Source organism: Canis aureus, chromosome 26 (assembly GCF_053574225.1).
Source record: "Canis aureus isolate CA01 chromosome 26, VMU_Caureus_v.1.0, whole genome shotgun sequence".
Lineage (NCBI taxonomy): Eukaryota > Metazoa > Chordata > Mammalia > Carnivora > Canidae > Canis > Canis aureus.
The window spans coordinates 18519503-18538299 of NC_135636.1; the positions used below are offsets into that span (position 1 = coordinate 18519503).

Sequence of the window (18797 nt, forward strand, 5' to 3'; positions counted from 1 at the left end):
CTCTCTCTCTCTCTCTCTGTGACTATCATAAATAAATAAAAATTAAAAAAAAAAAAAATGAAACCTACACCTGAGCTCTTCCTTAAAACAAAGGCCACAAAAAATTCAAGATATACACGTAAAGGAAAGCCAAACAGAATGTCCACAATTTAGGAAATGTAATAACTTCTGTGCTGCTGAGAATCTTTGTTTCCACTTCCCCTTCTGGCTACCACTTTTGCCTATTTACCTCCTTTATAATCCCTTCAGGGTTCAAGAAAGGAAATAAAACTTTTTAAACTTTCAAGTTACCAGTAATGGTGATATAAATAAAAATATTTAAAGTTAGATCCGGGGATTATCTCCCTTGCACAGATAGTGAAATAGACTTTTGTTCTCTAAATAGATCAAGAGGATTTTAACTCTACATCAAATTAAGACACTAACACATACTTACACATATGTGATTTACCCATCCATGAGTGGCAGTAAAAAAAAAAAAAAATTATAAAAAAAAACAGCTTTTGCCAAAATGTGCCAGAGAACTAAGATGTTTCACAAAACAAGGCTCCAGGGTTAAGTTTCAGGATGGTCAACCTACATAAACGTCACCAGAATCCTTACACTGCAGTATTTTTCTGAGGTTTTATTATGTTCATATTCAATCTATTATAATTTTGTGCATTGTTTCCCAAACTTATTTAATCATGAAATCCTTTGAGAGCCATTCAGAGAGAACTGTATCTCATGAGACAAATTTGGGAAATGCTAATAACTAGATTCCACTTGCCAAGCTTTAAGCAACAAACCTGACATTATGATTAGTTTCCAAAGCACTTAGAAAAGTCACTCAATTATTAGGCTTCCCATCTAGCTTAACTTGAACTATAGCTCTGAAATTACAATGGGATCCATTTATAGATTATTCAATGGTAATGGTAAGGCTAAGCCTGCTTTCTAAATGAAAGTATGTGGAATGGAAGCACACTATCCGTGTATTTAAGAGATATCTATATTCTTTGAATTATGAAGGAAAAAGGAGGCAGAGAATTATGTCTATCCTCAAGAGGCCGGACATTTTGCTTTGTACCTTGTAGTCATGATAGTAAGCATGCAGGTGCACTGTAGTTACCTGCCTGCCCTCAAAAGTTCAATGTCAGACCTCAGAGTCTGTGTGAATATAGCTTACAGAGAGCACCCTCCCAAAACCCTGACACAAAGCCAGGAGTAACCATTAAAAACACCACCCAAATGCAATACCAACATATGAACTCCAAAGCTCTGGGCAAATGCAAACATAGATCATGCAATTATGGTATCTCAAGATGTTCTTTCAGCCACTATTTACTGTAGCAAAAAACAGGGAGATAACAGTAAACACCGTTTACCATGAAGAACACCCAACTGTCTCATTATAATAAATGGATATAGGCTGAAATGTCCTAACAATTATGAAAGTAACACAGATTTTAAAAGTTCAGACCATGGGGATCCCTGGGTGGCTCAGCGGTTTAGTGCCTGCCTTCGGCCCAGGGCAGGATCCTAGAGACCCGGGGTTGAGTCCCGCATCAGGCTCCCTGCATGGAGCCTGCTTCTCCCTCTGCCTGTGTCTCTGCCTCTCTCTCTCTCTCTCTCTCTCTCTCTCTGTGTCTCTCTCATGAATAAATAAAATCTTTAAAAAAAAAAAAAAGTTCAGCCCACAGAAAGCATAAAATTAAAAGTAAAAACTCCCTCTACCTTTTATATTAATTACAACTGCTGAGTTTTACTGTATATTTGCCTGTGATCACTTTTAGATGACTCATATTCAAAATACAGTTTCCTTCTAATGAGTGAGTTTATCCCATCTAAATTATGGCTTCTAACAACCAGGTGATCTGAACTCTATTATTTCATTTTGTTAAGCTTCCTAGTTTGATATTTTCTTTTGCTGTTTTTTTGCAGCAGTTTAAATATGAAACGAAGCCAAACAATTAGGTTTACAGAATGTAATGAAAAGGTTATAAATCTTCTCACCAAACAACACACACACACACACACACACACACACACACACAAATAGTAACTATGAGAGGTGATGAAGGTGTTAACGGCCATTATTATGGTAGTCATTGCGCAATACGTATCTAGATCATCATAGGGACCTTAAACTTACACAATGGTATACGTCAATTATGACTCAATAAAATGGAAAATAAATACAGCCCTACTAAATAAATATAGCCATAAAAAACTGTGGATAGATATATGAAATGTATAGGAGGATCGCTATAGCCTAATTTCAATAACTTCCAACACCTTTAACCTCTCCATATTCCCCTTTTATGTTCAACTGACCAGTGTAGTAACAAAAACATACAAGAGGGGGAAAATGGTGTACACTTTGAATATAGGTGTGTACACTTTAAACTTATGTGTCCCGTAGATCTCAATAAAGCTGAAAATAAATCCATATAAGGTAGAGTAACTATATAAAAAGAAAATCATAATTCTTAATATAAAAATAGAAAATAATATCATTAAGATATTGGATGAAAAGAGGAGAACAAGTAGGACTGCTTCCTTAAATGTTCATACTTAGGAGTCAACAGGTACTGTGTAAGGGTAGTAAGTCAATGAGCATAGGACTTTGTTATTATTCTAAACTATAATAATTACACAAAAAAGGAAAAGACACAATGCTATACACTTACATTATAGAAAGAAAAAGAACCCCAAAACAAAATAAAAGACAGAGGAAACTGCTTAGCCCAAGACACAAAATCTCAAAGTCAAAGACTGTCTGGGGTGACCCACCTTCAACCTCTCGTTCCTCTGCCTGGCTTCACAGAGCCTCTGCCAGCTGGGGCTCTAGGCAAGCGATGCTTGGAGATAACAGTAAACACCGTTGGATTTGCTCCAACCATCACCAAATTTGCAGACTTGCTTCCAAACCTTAACATTTGGGGGCTAGCCCCTTCCTACTTTCAGCAAAGATTTCCCCCCTACTTTTCCGTACAGGGTTTCATCCCCACAGTTCCAGTTAAAGAGAATGGAAACTTTCACTCCACTTCCTTTAACAGAAACCCCTGCCTCCCAACATGCTCCAAGTTTCTAATTACTTTCTCTCCTCTTCAGTTTTTCTGCCTCTGGCTGCCTCCCACCAAGTACCTCTTCCCTTTCTAATTCCTTGATGCTAAAAATCAGTGGTGTGCTGAGCCAGGATGCACTGCCAGCAGGACACAACCATGGGTCTCTCTTCCCAGGTCCCATCTGGTATAGGCACCTCCCTCCCCTCAGCCCCCACCCCAGGAGGCCCAGTCCCCAAACAGCACAAACTAAATCTTCTCCCCCTTCCCCTCCTCAGAGCCAGGGGTTAAGTGTTGACCAGCACACTACGAGAAAGGCCTGCCAATTTAAGAAACAGCTCTTTTTTTTTTTTTTTTTTTTTTTTTTTAAGAACTCTATATAAAGGAAGAACTGTATTAATTAGAACAAGACAAGGTTTCTATTCGGGCTCTTCTTAATTAGTTGATAAAGACAGCTTTACCTGTTTGACATGGCCAGATAAGCTGCCTAAACAAGACAGAACGGTGTTGCTATAATACTATAAAACCAGTGAACATGAATAAAGGCTGTGCTTCCAGAGTAAATGGCATCCTTTCCTTTCCAATTCCCTTTAGTATACTTATACAGCATCTTTCCCCGTAGTAGCTCTAAGCTGTACATGAAGGCTATTTTTTTTTTTTACTCTTAGTACCAAGGAATTTAAGGAAGTATCAGCATATTCATTTTCTAAGACGTGATAAACAAGAAAACTTTCAGGTTCTGGCGGATCTGCCTCTTTCCTTTCTCCTTCCTCTCCCTCAAATCCCAAAAACACACAAAAATCATGCTTTTTACTTCTTTTCCCCAAAAGTCTTGATTAAAAGGACTAAGCTTTTTCATAGTGCCCTTGATCCTTTTGGCCTTGCTAAAGATTGAATTTAAAGCCAATACCTCAGTATACTCAAGGTAAAGTCAACTCCTTGTTCCAGGGAACAAAGGACAAATTAGCAAACCTGATTATTTTAAAGCAGGGTAAGGACATTCTAACAAACACTGCCCATTTAGTCTGGCTAGATCAACAGCCTAGTGAATCATGAAACAAACAAAAAAAAAAAAAAAAAAAGAGAGAGAGACAAAAGTAAAATACTCTTTGAGAAAATAAACTGTCATATGAACTTATATACTCACCCTATTCCTCTAATTCTTCATTCAACAGCTTTCATTGTATCACTATAAATGTACTCTATCAAGATTATCAGTATTACTGAATATTACTGGTAAGAAGTAGAATAGTTATGTTTAAAGTTAGGACATTCCACAAACAAAAACACTTCTTAAGTTCATTTGTCTATATATCTTATCCTACTCCAAGAAAAAAAAAAAAAAAGCACTGCCAGATATTATTCAAGAAAGAGAACTTAATTTTTGTCTATTTAGAGCCAATAAAAAACAATTAATTTCACGGACTATAACTTGTGAACCAGACCTCTCTACCATCATGGACCTGATGTTGGTAACTAAACAGCTCCTGGACTTTAAGGTAAGCTGGATAGCATGAAATGGTAGGTAAGAGTATCAGGCTAGAACTGGATACACCTGGGTTGGCATCAGAGCTCTTTGATTTTGGACACATTACTTAGCCTCCCTATAACTCTACTTTCCCCATCTCTAAAATAGGAAAAAAAAAATACCCACCTCACAAGATCACTGGCAATTTTAAAATGAGAAAATCTACATTAAACACGTAGCAGATCATCTGGTACATACATAGGAAGCACTAACTACATTGGGATAATAACTCATCACTGTCACTATCTAGTATTACTGCTTTTGCACAGTATGCCAACCTCTCAGCTGCCTCAAATATACAATGGTTTAGACCAGAACTTCTCAAACTTTCACAGGCACACAAAGCACCCTGGGATTCTCTTAAAAATGCAGACTGTGATTCAGAAGGTTTACCACGGGGCCTGAGACTCTATAGTTCTAGCCAGCTCCCAGGTGATCCGATGGCGCTGGTCCAAGGACCACACTTTGAGTATTTAGGATTTGAACCACCTGAATATTCCCAACCACCACTTACCTACTTTACACAAACACACATACCCAGGCATAGCTGGCTAAAATGCAAAACACTGATTCCATAATCCAATATCACCTTCCCTGCAAAAATAGAACTTTTTAAAAATGGGAAAAGCTATGAACCACTCAGGATAATTGCTAAATATAGAATACAATTATAAGAAAGGCAAGGGATGCTTAACCCGGGGGAAGAACACGGGTTTTTGAACCAGGCCTGGGTCCAAGTTCTAGATGCACTGCACATACTAGCTGTTAACATGGCTTTGGGTTAATTACAGAACTCCTTATAAACTTCAATTTCCTTATCTGTAAAATGGGGATAATAGTATCTATAAAATATAAGACCTCTCAAATTAACAGTTGTCTCAAAAATAATTACTATTTAAGTATATCCCATGGCCTGACATATAGTAGTTGCTAAGAATATGTCAACTGCCTTTCTGCTTCCAAAAGCACTTTTAATTACTTGCTAATATAACTCTGGCTTCCTTTCTTTCACTCAACTTGGGCCTTTTCCCCCTCTAGAAAACTATCTGAAGACCTGCCACTACTAAAAGTCTTTTTCATGCTATTTCAAGCTGCCAGCATTATAATTTCCCAAGAGAAAGAACCTTATTTCCTAGTATGTTCTACTAATCCTCAAGACCTAGTCTGGAAGAAACCTATCTGTTTTCCACATGGCTTCTCTCTATTCTAAATCCTCACAGGCTCTTTTCTCTTGCACAGGCACAAAAGAGAAGTCCTGGCCATCTTTTTCTCTGTCCCTATAACTATCTTTTTCAATCAGGGAAACTTATTGTGGAAACCAGCCACTCACTTCAAGGTAACTCTCTGTATTCTCTTTTAGTTCCAAAACCAGAAATTGATTCTTCTTCTTAAGCTATGAAACACACACATACACACACACACACACACACAACTCACACCCTCCCCCCTGTGGTTTTGCTGTGGTTTCCTGTCACCAAGTAAAAATGATATGATGCCAAAACCATCAGTTCCCAGTTTCACTCACTGATTCGTCACATTTACTGAGTGCCTGACATGTGCCTCCTGCTATGTCCCATGCCAAGTATATACCGATGTGTAAGAGACATGACCCAGGCCCTTGAAGATTTAACTATCCTGACCTTCACTAATCTTATTCCTAAAACAAGGCCATACTTCCAGAACCCAGGGCAGAGTAGGACAACTACAGTCTGCATCTAAATAAACCTCAGCAAAACTGTTAGAGATCAGCTCTGGTCAAAATCTATTAATGAAATGCATCAGGGCACCACCAGAAGAAATCTACAAATAAAAGCAGTCTCTACTAGACTACTAAACAGTGGCCAATCCTGCCCACCACATGGTCTTGGCTGGAATGGAGTGGTGGCACTTTGGAGACACAAATCCCACAGCAATGTTACTGTGAAAAGATGTTCCCACAATCCACTCACCTCTTCTCTCTGACCATGAGCACCTAAAGAGGCTAAAATCTATCAGAAGCTTTCCAAAATTCACTGGCACACCAAACACAAACATTTCACCAGCCACATAAGCCATGTTTAGTATCTTGATGCCTATTTGTGGCTATAATACTTAATATTTATAATATTTTAAAATAGGGAGTGCCTGGGTGGCTCAGTCTGTTAAATGTCCAACTCTTGGTTTTGGCTCAGGTCATGGTCTCAGGGTCATGAAACTGAGCCCCACATCAGGGTCCGTGCCTCAGCTTGGAATCTGCTTGAGATTCTCTCCCTCACTACTCCCCCACTTACCTATCAAATAAATAAAACAAAATCTTTTAAAAAATAAAAATAAGATAAAATAGAAAACAGGGGTGCTGGGCAAGAGGAAATCAATTTTTCCCCATCTTCAAGTCTGTTAACACTTTTGTCAAGCTGAGCTCTATCCATTACAAGGCTCATGGTATACAGAAGAGGCATGCTAATAGAATCATCTTGATTAAGAATTCATGTAATGTAAAGAGCATCAGAAAAATGTAATCAAAATATATGGAAATTATGTGATCAGATCATCAGCAAAAACTTCAGATGCAGATTAATTTATTGTTCACATTGATGAATCTAATTGTGTCTATGAATTGCTTTTACAGAGGCCTGTGAACAAAAGGAAGCTCCCTCTTCATTATATGAAAACACACTAAGCCTCCTCATTTATGTTAAACTGGGAGATGAAAAGATAGCTTTTACTTTTCTAACCACCATCAAATATAATAATCCTGTAATAATCATGGAGAGTACATGTACAAAGGGACCGTCTTCCTGGTAACAGACAAGGGAGCATTATTCCCAAAGATCTTCCAACAGATATTTGAAAGAGGCCCAGGGGTACCTGGGTGGCTCAGTGTTTCAGCATCTACCTTTGGTTCAGGTCATGATCCTGGGGTTCTGGGATCGATTCCCGCATCAGGCTACTTACAGGGAGCCTGCTTCTCCCTCTGCCTATGTTTCTGCCTCTCTATGTCTCGCTTATTCTCATGAATAAATAAATAAAATATTTTTTTAAAAATGAAAGAGGCCCAAAGCTCTCTGATATTTCGAGCCAACAGGTATGTCAAGGATGAAGCAAGGCTCAATTTAGGGCCATTTTCTAAGTAGCCTGGTTTAAAATCCAGGGGTAACTACACCTTCTACTACAGATAACAACTTAGGTAAAAAGTATCCATTGGCCTTTCTACAAAGCAATCTTCATGAAACACCTTCTAGGAGCCAGATGAATACTTCAGGGTTAATAATCCAGACAATAGCTTTACTTGGATTAGCTGAACTAATACAGCCTGAATTCACTTCAACATTCCTCTGCTTCACATTCCCCAAGTTAATTCTGAAGATGGTACATCTTCATGTTTTAACTTTTTAAACTCAGCTTTATGTCCAATGTGGGGCTTGAATTCAGGACCCTAAGATCAAGAGTCACATGCTGTACTGACTGAGCCAGCCAGGCACCCCAACATCTTCATCTTTTAGCTAAGTGTTCCAGAGTATAGGAGCTGCTGCCAATGGCAAACTGCAAGATAATTTTAGGGGATATGCAGATTGAGCCTGGAATGACACAGAACCTCCCAGCAGGAAAGGTAGATACCTATCCCTTCCTTTCTTTCTCTCTTTCTCAATGAAGTGAGCTCTAGCCCCCCATCCATCTGATCTCTCTCTCTCTCTCTCTCTATCTCTGAATAAAGCCAGGCAGGCCTCTGACTCAGGGGTTTTGGCAGGCATTGGCATGTACTTAGGATTGAACGACACTATTTGGTTTTCATTTTTTAACTTTTATTGGATACTTCTACTATTCGTGGCACATCATAGTTTTCCATTTAAGGTAGTAATCTACTGTTTTCTTTTTAAATATACTTATCTGTGGCCAAAAAAAGTGAAAATTATGCAATAATAGAGGTGGAATACAATCATGGCACAAGACATGAATGACTGATCCGTGGGAAACACTGCAGAGTATAGATTAAAATGGTCTGAGTTTTTTTTTTTTTAAGGTTTTATTTATTTATTCATGATAGACATAGAGAGAGAGAGAGAGAGAGGCAGAGACACAGGCAGAGGGAGAAGCAGGCTCCATGCAGGGAGCCTGACGTGGGACTCGATCCCGGGACTCCAGGATTGTGCCCTGGACCAAAGGCAGGCGCCAAACCGCTGAGCCACCCAGGGATCCACAAGATGGTCTGAGTTTGAATAGAAGCTTCACAACTAATTTTGCTGTGTGACTTTAGGCGAGTGTCTCTGCCTGTGTCTCTGCCTCTCTCTGTCTTTATGAATAAATAATTTTTTTAAGATTTTATTTATTTATTCATGAGAGGCACACAGAGAGAGAAACAGAGAAGCAGAGACACAGGCGGAGAGAGAAGCAGGCTCCATGCAGGGAGCCCGACGCACAGGCGGAGAGAGAAGCAGGCTCCATGCAGGGAGCCCGACGTGGGACTCGATCCCGGGTCTCTGGGATCACGCCCCAGGCCGAAGGTGGCACTAAACCGCTGAGCCACCTGGGCTGCCCCTGAAGAGTGTTTTAAACCCATGTGATCCTCTGGAAGGCAGAAAATCAAGTGCACTACCTTGAATTCTATTATAATTTCCTCTCTACTTAAAAAAAAAAAAATCCCAGTATTTTAATTACTAAGAGTTTAAAATGAGGCTAGCATTCCTTATCCATATGACACCAACTAAAATGTATTTACAACCAGGCATGTAGTTCCTTCAACATTTTAACACTCTGCCAAATTCATGTAGCATCTCAAAAATTGCTGTTTTCTTGATACTGCTCTAGTAAATGACTTTTTGTTTAAATTGTGGCCACCTTACATGCAATGTATTTTAACAATCTGCTTGAATGTTGCTATGGTCTGAATGTTTGTACCCCCTCAATACTCATAAAATCCTAACCCCCAAAGATGATGAGATTAGAAGGTGGGGACTTCAGCAAGTGCTTAGGTCATGAGGCCAGAGCCCCCATGGATGCAATTAGTGTTCTTATCAAAGAGGCTCCAGAGAGCTCTCTAGCCCCTTCAATCCTGGGAGGGCATAAGCAGATGTCTGAGATCCAGAAGAGGGCCCTCACTCCACCATGCAGGCTTCCAACCTCCAGAACTGTGAGAAGTAAACGTTTGCTGTTTCTAACGCACGCTTATGGCTTATAACCCATAAGTCTGTGCTGTTTTGTTAAAGCCCAAATAGATAAAGACAAAATAGCAAGCAGGCATCACTTATTTCTCTTTCCCTTCTTATGATTTTCTCTCTACTTGGGTCCAGGGGGATCCCACCCTTTTGTTCATCTAGTTTAGTGGGACCACCTTGAGTGAATCATAGAATGTACAGGGGGGATCACTCTGTATCAATGTCATATACGTTCTTTGCCCCACTCCAGTACAATGGGCTTTTTTTTTTTAAAGATTTTATTTATTTATTCATGAGAGACACACAGAGAGAGGCAGAGACATAGGCAGAGGGAGAACCCAATCCCAGCGCCCTGGGATCACGACCTGAGCCAAAGGCAGATGCTCAACCAGTGAGCCACCCAGATGTCCCTAATGTGCCCTTTGGATTGAAGTGAAGAAGAGAAGAGAATACTGCTCGGTGATCCTGGATTAGTGATCCACATGGTTCAGCCAAGCTCCTAAAGGCGAATTCACTCTCTGTGTCTAATAGGGCTTCCTGAACAATAAACTTTAATTGTCCCATCGAATCCCACAAATTATCATCTCTGCTAGAACCCAACTAGAAAAGAAGAAGAGACAACCCTGTATCTAATGTGGAGGAAAATGGTGAACAATGAAATTAATGATGATTGCAAATGTAACCTTCACGATGCACAGAGACCAGTAATCCCTCCAAGAACAGATAATACAATCTGATTGCTTCTGAATGTCAAATGTACCTGCAAGAAATAGCTATGTAAATTTCCAGGGCCGGCTCTGTACAGAGTCCAAAGCTAATTTTTAAAATCTCAGTCATTGTTCCCATCTCTCTCAATTCTGTCAAAATTAGACCTTTACTTCTTTCATTTTTTTAAATGACTAGGTACTCACACTTCCGAGGAAGTTCTTTAGCCTGACTTTGAGACAGGACCATGCGGCCAGGGACACTGGGGACAAACCTCAGGTCTGTGAGACTCTGGCGTGTTACTTAACCCTTTTGTGCCTTAGGTACACCACCTACGAATGGGATGAGAGCACTCTACCTCACAGGTTTGTTGAAAACTGTACCCAACACTGGGGCACCTGGGTGGCTCAGGGGTTGAGTGTCTGCCTTTTGCTCAGGTCGTGATCCCGGAGTCCTTGGATCAAAGCTCGCATTGGGCTTCCCACAGGGAGTCTGCTTCTCCCTCTGCCTATGTCTCTGCCTCTCTGTGTCTCTCATGAATAAATAAAATCTTTAAAAAAAGAAAGAAAGAAAACTGTACCCAATATATGGTTACTAGCATGTCAATGTTAGGTATAGGAGTCATGGTCATATGTGATCTTTACATGACTTCCTGAATGCCCTGATATGGGTATATGCCCATATCATATGCCCAGTTTAGGATGAGAAGATTGTGCATTTCAGAGGGCCATAACAAGTGCAATATTTCAGAGCTTTATCAGCCAAGATATAGCATCAGATCTTCTCCTTGCACTACCTAAAACAAACTGTAGATTAAAAACAAAAGTACCTGTGGGTAGGTGGCTGAAGGGGCACTGAAAACAAATACAGAAAGGTCTTCCTAACAAGTATCATAATTTTTTAAAGTGTTGATAATATATCCTGACATTCCACTGAACTCATGAATAGAACCCTTTTACAGACTAAGATAAGGGGAATTGACCAATAAACAGTCACCATTTATTAAGTTTGCTATGGGCTGTCTCAAACCACTCTCTCCTTACTTGTGACTTCTTTCTTATCCATATTGTTTTTACTAGTCTTGACGAAAATGAGGAAGAGCAAGTGGGCATGACTGAGTCATGGTCCATTAGACTACATTTATGTCACATTTTATACTCCCGGACAGTCTAGCTACAGAGCACACAGCAAATGGGAGTATACTACTGTTCCAAAGAACAGCAAGTGATGTCACAGAGCCCACCTACACAAAAGTCTGGGTGCTCAAATAAATGTGGTAAATGTTGCTCTAGCTCCTACATCCTGCTAAGATCTCACACAGGACATGGCACATGGTAGTTGATCAATATTTGAATGACATGGAGTTAGCATGCTTATCTGAACATTTTTCCTCTAGTAAGGGGGACCAGAGTGAAGCACATTCAGGAACTCTCTATTCTGATGAACATCAGCTCACTGAAGACTCTGCAGATTATTAGGATAACACACCAACGAAATTCACCTGTGCATGCTTAATTCTAACATGTCTAAAGTCGTGGCCAGGGCAGTAGTGTTACCATCCCGAATGTGGTAAAACTCCTGATGATTAGTCATTATCCATCCTCTGTTCCATTAGTAAGACAGACTCAAGTGTGCTCAACTGAAGATTACATGTTCAGGCTCTCTTGCAGCTAGGTGCGACTATGTGACCAAGTGCAGGCCAATAAAGCACAAACGCAAGTGCCATTTGAACTTCAAGGAAGGCTGCAGAAATGGAGGGGGTCACCTCTCAACTGAGAAGGCTCCTTTCTTCTCACTAATTCCCTTTTGCTGCACATGTGGGCTGCAGACATGAGAACCCAAACTAAACTGGCCCTGAGTGACCTTGAAAAGGGAAGCCACAGGACTAGGACTGTGGGACAGAAAGATAGGAATCTGGGCTCCCGATCACAGCAGGAAACCATGGATGGCCTAAATGAATTTCTCTGCCATGAATGTTCCATCTTAAGTCATTGCTGTTTTAAATTTTCCTGTTATAAATAGTCAAAACTAATCCTAACTGATACATCAAACAAATGGGGCTCCTTGGAACACATTTTTAGGAATCCCTGACCTTACAGCTTCCCAGACTTCTCAGTACTACTTACTCTGTTTTGAAAAATTATCTTTTAAAAAGAAAAGGAGGCACTGCTTTAATTTAGATATAAAAATATCGTGACGTAATTCACTATTCCCCAACAATGATGAACACCCACTTACCTAAAAGCCCACTTTCCTTGTGGGGCTTTAGTGGATTACACTAACCATTTCTCAATAAAGAGCAGAAAGCCAAATATTAGGAAGCGGAAACTGCCGGATGAATTCCATCCTTGCACGTGCACCTCCCTTACCACACCACTTAGCGAATGAAAACGTACCTGACTTCCCATCTTGACTCTTCCTTGTGGCCTCTCTTTAAACAGCCAATTATAAAGAAATTTATTTGTTTAGGCTTATTCCTCAGGGAAATCCAGAAATTAAATCACTTCGCCAACAAGGCCAGGAAAACAAATCATTTGTGTTGTGGCTGAGCCATAAGGCTCACATCATAAACACAAGCAGAGGCTGCACAGCTTTGCTCTCACAAAGCCATTTGGGAGAAGATTTTTATGGCAGCAGCTGAAATGTTTCTACCAAAACAACACCTACACTTTGCTAGAGTTATTTTCAGAGGGGAAGGTTTCCCCTACTGCTGCTTAAATCATCGCAATGTTTAGTTAAAAGCGTAGGTTCGCATGAGTCTGGGGCTGCAGCCCCAAGGGGGGAATCTTAGCTGCTGCTTCCTGACTGGGTGACCTAGGGCAGCCGTCTGAACCTCGCTGAGCTCAGGTCCTCCGCAGGAATCTGAGCACTCTTGAGAGTTGCCCAGGGAACTGTTAAGATATGCTTAGCACAGTGGCTACATAATGAGTGTTCCAAAAATTGGGGCTGTCTTCTTTCATCGTATTTGGTTTTAAATGCCTTGAATAGCTTAAGGAATAAAGATATAAGGACCTAGGGGAGCCATTTAGATATAGTATTTATAGCCATTTAGATTTAGTATTTAAAGATACTATATCAACATTACTGTAAAAGTATACCTGTGGTAACATTGTACGTGGAGAAGCCACAGAACACGGTTTACCCACAGACCGTTTACATAGCGCTTCCTGGACCTCCTAGGACAGAGTCACAGCAAGGAAGTCAGTTCAAACCCTGAAGAGCTAAGGGTGCCTGGATGGCTCAGTTGGTTAAGCATCTGCCTTAGGCTCAGGCCATGATCCTGGGGATCAGGGATGGAGCCCAGCATCAAGCAGAGTATCAAGCTCCGTGCTCAGCAGAGAGTCTGCTTCTCCCTCTCCCTCTGCTCTTCCCCCCTGCTTGTGCTCTTGCACAGTCTCTTGCTCTCAAATTTTTAAAATCTTAAAAAAAAAAAAAAAAAAAAAAACTGGGCAGCCTGGGTGGCTCAGCGGTTTAGTGCCACCTTCCGCCCAGGGTGTGATCCTGGAGACCTGGGATCAAGTCCCAAGTCGGGCTCCCAGCATGGAGCCTGTCTGTCTCTGCCTGTGTCTCTGCCTTTCTCTTTCTCTGTGCCTCTCATGAATGAATAAATAAAATCTTAAAAAAAAAAAACATGAATAGCTAAACTAGACAACACAGTCCATTTACTGGCTATATTTAACCTATTAATAATGATAAATAAATATTGTTGAGCATCTCCCAGGTACTGGACACCCAACAACCCACTTCTTTTTTTTTTAAGATTTTATTTATTTATTTATTTATTCATAAGAGACACAGAGAGAGAGGCAGAGACACAGGCAGAGGGAGAAGCAGGCTCCACGCAGGGAGCCCGATGTGGGACTTGATCCCGGGTCTCCAGGATCACACCCTGGGCTGAAGGCGGCGCTAAACCGCTGAGCCACCCAGGCTGCCCAGCAACCCACTTTTCATGGAGTAACTGTCTTTCACATTTATACACCAGAAGAACCACAGACACTGTGGTAATGAGACCCCAATTTAGGACGAAACAACTGAGTTCAATGCTGCTGCCAATCCTGCAGGCAGAATGCAGGTAACTGCCCTCAGCTGAAGAAAGTTTTTCCACCTAAGATCAAGCTCCCACCCTGCAGCTGCCTTCAGTGGCTGACATCAGTGCATAAAGGCCCAACCAACTTTAAAGCTCCCTCGGGGTTTGACTAAGGCTTCTGTTAAGACGACCTTGCAGCTCAACTGCCCCCTGCCCAATCCTCCCTTTCCCCTTCTTAGGTGTTGATCTTAAGAGAAGGCATGGGGCCTGTAATTACTTTGATTCAGATGAAAACAGTGAGTCTCAGAGAGTTGAGAGGCTTGCCCACAGTCACACAGCCAATGATCGCAAAGGCTGGGATTTGAACCCAGTCATTCTGATGCCAGAGCCTAGGTTCTAAATCACTCTGCTCTATGGCTCATTCGAGTTTACACTTTCATGTCCCGTAAAATAAGCTACTCAGGTTGGCTGCTGTCCTCACAGTAGACTGCAAGAAGCAAATTAGGATGAGAGAGAGTTGCGGGAGAAGGCAACTTTAATAAACTTAGGAAAGACAACCAGGAAACAGAAACCAAGGACTGGTTACAGAATGACAGAATGGCTAAGGGGCCACAGAGGGGGCACAGAGGGTCCATGGAGGAGCCAGGGAGCAGCAACTGAACTGCTAGCTTGTGTAGGTCAGAAGGATGTGGAAGGAAGCAGGGTTTTTAGAGCCCAGAGATTTGGGCCAACTGGTAAGATTAGAACAGCTGCCCAGGCTGTTCAGGTGGGGGCAGGTGGAGGCAGAAGCTATGAAGGAGACACAGCTGTTTCTGGAGTTACCGAAGAAACACAGAGAGAAACAGGGACCTCCCTTTGGTCACCAGACAGCCAGGAAGCCCGGGGAACTATGTAGTTCCTTCGAACATGGAGCAGAACCAGAGATGGTCCAGGAGTGCATCTAAAAGCAAGTCTGCATTTAGGCAGCCCGGAGATACAGCTGATCAACTGGCAACAAGGAGCAGAGAGAAACACTCTGAAAATAAAATGCAAGAATTAAGGTCGATCTGTCAAAACCTAGTTTAAAGGCACATTGTCCTGCACCCTCAGCAGCCCCCAAGCAAACGATAACAATAATGACCTGCCTGTGTGGCCCTTTACAAGCCATGTCACTTTATTACTGCACAGTTCAATCACTGTGGCCTGAAAGAATGAGGCGGAGACATTTTGATGACTCTGTTTAGTAAACCAGGGAAATATATGTAATATTCTGAAAGTATTTCCATCATAAAAATAGCAAATTTACTGGACAGCGTTTAAATGGATAGAATTTCACAATCAAGATTTTACTTATGTAGAACAAATTGTTACCCACCACTGTGAGCTAAATTAGGTGTTAATGTAGCTCCTATTCTGCAAGGCTAGATACGCCTTCACGATTTTATCTACTGTTTGACAAAGTAGGAGCTAGAACACAAATTCTTTTCTCTCTTCTCAAAAGTCCTCTGCTGACTCCTCTGACTCCTCTGATGCAACAGAAATTCTCAGGAGAAGGGAAGAGGGGTAGAGGAGAGAAAAAATTCTGAAGATGAAAACACACTACCAAGAATCTTCAGCAGCAGATACTAACATTGGTGTGACACCACAACAATTGGCATGGCCCCCGCGCAAATTTATGAAGCATTCCATATTTTGCCTTTCTTGTCTAATGTTCACAGATGGGAAAACAATCTGATTAGTGAAATGATTTATCCAATCAAGGGCCCCTTCCCACTTCAAACTTTTCCTCCAAAAAAAAAAAAAAAAAGGTCCCCAGTGACAATACAATATTCAGCAACCATTGTTTGTTCACTTTGACCTTCCAAAGACCTCTAACATCTATTTTCAAAGTTATTTATATTCTAGTCCCTTCAGAAGGAATGTGATTTATTCATATATAAAGGTTATGAATAAATTTCAGTCCCACCCAATCCCATTCTGCCTCACCACCTCACCCAAACAAAGCTACTTTGAGGTAATTAAAACCCAAACAGCTTGACAGAAGATTTAGGTTTGAGACTTGGTTTTGCTCTAGGAAGCTGTGTGGACTCACTGGTCAACAAACCTCTCTGGGCCTCTGTCTCCTCGTTGCCAACATGACGCTACCAGAACTAGCTAATGTCCACAATCCTTGCAGCTCTGAAACGACTCCACAGAAAGATAATAAAAGTCCTGTGCAGAACCAAATGAACTCTTTGTCACTTGACATGGCATGGACATCTGCTGGTGAGATTCCTTATCAAAATTAAAAAGTACAATCTGTGGCCATGGCATAGAGAAAAGAATCTGACCTCATTCCTTGCTCTCTGTTGACTGTGATCTCACCCAGCAATTCTCAAGCTGGGTTCTCAGGTAGTCTGATTGCAAAAAGAGTCCAATTATTCTCCCTCCTGCATCTATGCCTTCTACCATTTACCCTTTGAGTGCCTTCTCACTCTGGGACCAGTCGTGTGACTTTTTTTGGGTCAACAAGATATTAACAAACATCATACAAGCAACTGCCTGAAAAGTGCACACATTATTGGGCTTGTTCTCATTCTTGCTCCTTTGTCACAGCCAGGAGAACATGCTAGGTCTAGTATGCTTGAGGATGAGAGACAGCGGTAGCAGTGATGAGTCACCCCAGTCTCCCTAAAGCCATCCTTAGATCAGCTGACAGCCCTGAGCCCCAGACATGGGAGCAACCCCAACTAAAATCAAAAGGACTATCTGCCCAACCCATAGCTGACCACAACAGGTGAGCCCCCAGCCTGTAAGCTAAGTCTGTTTTTACTGTGTTCCACTGAGGTTTTATATTTTGTAGTTCCTTGTTACACAACTTTATTGTGGCAGTAGAGGAGTGATGCACATTCCTTGGAGTATCAGCCAGACTATAACGACTATTTCTAGAACAAAGGTTCTTAGTGGTAAAACAAGTGTGGGGTACACTGCATACCTTAACTTTATATTAGAGGTTCACAACACACATTAATGTTTTTAAGGTCCTAAGACATCTCACAGTTAATAAACGTATATAACTTTGTCTAATTCATGTTTCCCCCAATGTATTTTACTATAGACCGCCAACTATGATGCGCTAAAAATAATTATCTTCCAGTCTTAGATCCCACGCCTGTGTTGAGCTCCTATCCCACCTTCTTGCTCTTTAGGCCATGTATTTTTATCGTCTCTTCCAAGCCAGTTAAAGAACATTTCCAAAATAAACAAAATCAACAAGACAAAAACCTAAAGGTAATTAGGTTTTATTCATGAAATCTTTTATTAAAATCATGAAAGCTTTTATTGTTTATATCTAAAGTCCAATGAGAAATGAAGAAGAATGTTCCAAAAATATCTGAAACCCGCAGACAGCCTTAGTTTAATATCAACTTTCCCATGATTAAAACCGTAATAAGAGCTTAAGGCTGACTTGCCATTGAACATTCTTCAGAGGCTCCCCATTGCCACCTTCCTATCATAGTTCACAGGCCTGTGATAATCAGGGCCGTGATTCCCTCTTCTTCTACCCTTCCTCCCCTCCATCTCCTTCCTTTCTTACCCCTACACTCTTGGGTATACATAGTATCCATGAACTACTTTCAATTCCATCACATGGGCCATGAGCTAGAGCTCTGAAAGTTTCCAGAGTTTGGTGCCATTTAATGTGAACTTGAAGTATGCAGCTTAAAAATAATACAACAGCAATAATATGGTCTCACATTAGTTTGAATCAATGTTAAATCCATGCAAAACTCTCCATTCTTGGAGAGTTGTCCCTTGGAAGCTGTCTGGACCTAGGAAAGGCTAAACTGTTTACGGAGTGGCCACAGGGTGGCGCCACATTAGCTGATGAATGGAAATACCCACCATCTTTTGTCAGGATTATTCTTGAATTATGGAAGTTCTGAATATCAAACACTTCAGAAACACAACTCTCACATAAAAATGTGACCTCTAGAACATGGAGTTTCTTCTGCTGGAAACTCCTCATTACCCCTTCACCACACCCAAGCCCAAATACAGAGTTCATCCAGCTAACTTCAATTTATCCTTCCTGCACCCATGGAGACAATACTTCTTCCTGGGAGCTTTCCTCGAAACCCCCAAGAAGAGATTGTAAGACCATCCCACAGTAGAATTTACCTGATTTTATATAAATGCCCATCACTTGGTCTATATTCCTTCATGAGAAAGATCCTAGATTATTCCACCTTAGATCCAGAGCCCAAAACAAAGCCTGGTTCATAGATGATCACCGAATATCGGATGGCCTCACGCGTGAAGAAATCAACAAGTAGGATGGGCCACTGAATACAAAAGACTGATTTTTGCTGTATAATCAATCTCCCATCCTCTCCTCT

General features: G+C 41.0%; 1 protein-coding gene across 5 annotated transcripts in view; it reads right to left on the reverse strand.

Annotated features, from left to right (window-relative positions):
• Positions 1-18797, reverse strand: part of PLCB4 (phospholipase C beta 4) — a 418936-nt gene that overhangs the window by 314767 nt on the left and 85372 nt on the right. The gene's annotated exons all lie outside the window — the stretch shown is intronic.